This window comes from Cucurbita pepo, unplaced genomic scaffold, assembly GCF_057944985.1.
Source record: "Cucurbita pepo subsp. pepo isolate OVF unplaced genomic scaffold, ASM5794498v1 scafford_33, whole genome shotgun sequence".
In the NCBI taxonomy this organism is placed as follows: domain Eukaryota; kingdom Viridiplantae; phylum Streptophyta; class Magnoliopsida; order Cucurbitales; family Cucurbitaceae; genus Cucurbita; species Cucurbita pepo.
The window spans coordinates 202,501-205,698 of record NW_028257938.1 but is presented as its reverse complement, the minus strand read 5'-3'; positions in this window follow the sequence as shown (position 1 = coordinate 205,698).

Below are 3,198 nucleotides of genomic sequence, written 5' to 3'. Positions count from 1 at the left end.
AAGCGTTCATAGCGACGTTGCTTTTTGATCCTTCGATGTCGGCTCTTCCTATCATTGTGAAGCAGAATTCACCAAGTGTTGGATTGTTCACCCACCAATAGGGAACGTGAGCTGGGTTTAGACCGTCGTGAGACAGGTTAGTTTTACCCTACTGATGACAGTGTCGCAATAGTAATTCAACCTAGTACGAGAGGAACCGTTGATTCGCACAATTGGTCATCGCGCTTGGTTGAAAAGCCAGTGGCGCGAAGCTACCGTGCGCTGGATTATGACTGAACGCCTCTAAGTCAGAATCCGGGCTAGAAGCGACGCATGCGCCCATCGCTTGATTGCCGACCAGCAGTAGGGGCCTTTTGGCCCCCAAAGGCACGTGTCGTTGGCTAAGCCCTTGTGACGGATGAGTCTCAAGGGCCGCCTTGTAACGTAATTCCCACTGAGCGATGGGTAGAATCCTTTGCAGACGACTTAAATATGCGACAGGGTATTGTAAGTGGCAGAGTGGCCTTGCTGCCACGATCCACTGAGATTCAGCCCTTCGTCGCTCCGATTCGTCCCTCCCCACACAATAAACCAATTTATTTATTTTAAGTGTCATGGAGGTTATACGCAAAGTAACGATTTTACATGTTTAAGTGTTGTTGGTTGGACATTCTCCAATGCAAGGCCATCTAAAATGCATGCGTGAGTTGGGTTGGTGTGGGTTCGGGTGGTAATGAGAATGGTGCATGGGGGGGGGGGGAGCATGGCCTGAGCGCTCGTGTGCATGCGAAGGCCTATGGCCAAGGCATGATCATGGGCGCCAATGTTGGCCCTCGTGCGTGCGCCAATGCTGGTCCTGCTCGCCAATCAGGCCCGGGAGCCCTGCTTGTCGTCGTGCACGTTCGCCCTACATGACCTTGAGTGCATGCGCGCCAAGCCCCGCGCCGCACCAACGCCCCTCTCACCCTTGCGCGCACATCATGCCCCCCAACACCAACCCAACGCAAGCACAAGTACAAGTCCATGTTCACTCTTGCCTACATGCCCACAACAAAGGGGCACGCGTGCTAGCCACAAAACCCTGAGAGGTTAACCTCTATGAAAAATCAAGACACCCAAAACCCTTGGAGGTTAACCAGCACACCTCCCGCGCCCTCCCCCCGCACACGCCCCCCCACCTCCCCCCGCACACCACCCGTGCGCGCGCTCCCCCCGCGCGCGCGCCCCCCGCACACCAACCGCGTGTGCTCGCCCCCGACCGCGCTCCCGCACACCTCCCGCGCGCGCGCTCGACCGCGCCCGTCTCCCCCCGAACGCCCACCGCGCGCACGCCCCCGACCGCGCCCCCGCACACCCCCGCTCGCGCGCGCTCCCCCCGCACGCCCACGTCGCGCACGCCCCCGACCGTGCCCCCCGCACGCCCACGTCGCGCACACCCCCGCACCCGCGCCCCCACCCCCCTCGCGCAGCACACGCCAAGCCCCATCCTATGCTATGTGCGATACATGCCCTACCAACACCTCATGCACCCTTACACACTCATAATGTCCACCAACACCCTCCAACGCAAACATACCTACAATCATATCAAAAGTGTTGGATGTTACCTCCATAAAAAATCATCACACCCAACAACAATTCATCACACCTAACATCCGTGGAAAGTAAGAACATGTATAAGCCTTGGACTATAAAAACATCATCAATGAAATGAACTAAGAAAAGAGTGATGAATTATTTTTTTCTTTTGGTTATCTAAAACAATGAAATGAAGAGTTTTGATACAAGAGTAGGTACATTAGACCAAGACGCCCACCATGACCTTGTTTTTACACCCATCACCCATTTAATTGTCAAAATACGTGTGTAGTGGTTGTTTTATTATTATTTTTTTTTTCTGGGAGCTAAGCAACTTGAAAGAATTATGCCCGCAAAATTTCAGATTTTTTCGACAACTATAACTATTTTTTCTAATTTCTTATTATTTAATATTTAAAAATTCATTAAAAAAAATTGGTTGGTTGAAAAATTATGAAACTTGATTTTTAAACTCTTTAGAATGTCCCATTAATGAATCAATCCAGCTCACGGAAAAAAAACAATATAAAACTTGAGATATTTGACTGTATGACCGTTCGGAAAAATCGTATCTAGGCCTGGCAGACCAAAAATGCCTCAAAATGTACTATATAGGGGGGTGACTAGTCTGCATGGGCTGGGCACGGGGGTACCCCTATATCTTCCGCCACCCCCACGCCCCAAGCACTATGTGCCGCACATGGGCATATGCTTGGGGCACGGGGGTGGTGGTCGGAGGTCGAGGCCGATTGATGGTGGCGGAATGCCCACGGTGAGGTGGTGTCGGAATGGTCCTGCGTGCTCGCCCGCCCTGCCCCACCTGCGTGTTCCCGCGTGCGCGCGCCCCCCGCCCCGCCTCGCCCGCGTGCTCCCGCCTGCGCGCGCCCAGCCCCGCCCCGTCCACGTTGTCCCGCGCGCGCGCCTCGCCCAGCCCCGCCCGCATGCTCCCGCGCGCGCGCCCCGCCCAGCCCCGCCCGCGTGCTCCCGCGCGCGCGCCCCGCCCAGCCCCGCCCGCGTGCTCCCGCGCGCGCGCCCCGCCCAGCCCCGCCCGCGTGCTCCCGCGCGCGCGCCCCGCCCAGCCCCGCCCGCGTGCTCCCGCGCGCGCGCCCCGCCCATCCCCGCCCCGCCCGCCTTCTCTCGCGCGCGCGCCCCGCCCAGCCCCGCCCCGCCCGCCTTCTCTCGCGCGCGCGCGCCCCGCCCTGCCCCGCCCACGCCCCATCCATCACCCATTAATTGTGAAATTACATGTGGAGTTGTTGTTTTTTTGTAATTTTTTTTCTGGGAGCTAAGCAACATGAAAGAATGATTCCCACAAAATTTCAGATTTTTTTGACGGCTCTAGCTATTTTTTCTAATTTCTTATTATTTAATATTTAAAAATTCATTAAAAAAAATTGGTTGGTTGAAAAATTATGAAACTTGATTTCTAGATCCATTACAATGTCCCATTCATGAATCAATCGAGTTCATGGAAAAAAACAATCTAAAACTTGAGATATTTGACCGTATGATGGCTCAGAAAAATCGTATCTAGGCCTGGCAGACCAAAAATGCCTCAAAATGTACTATATAGGGGGGTGACTAGTCTGCATGGGCTGGGCACGGGGGTACCCCTATATCTTCCGCCACCCCCACGCCCCA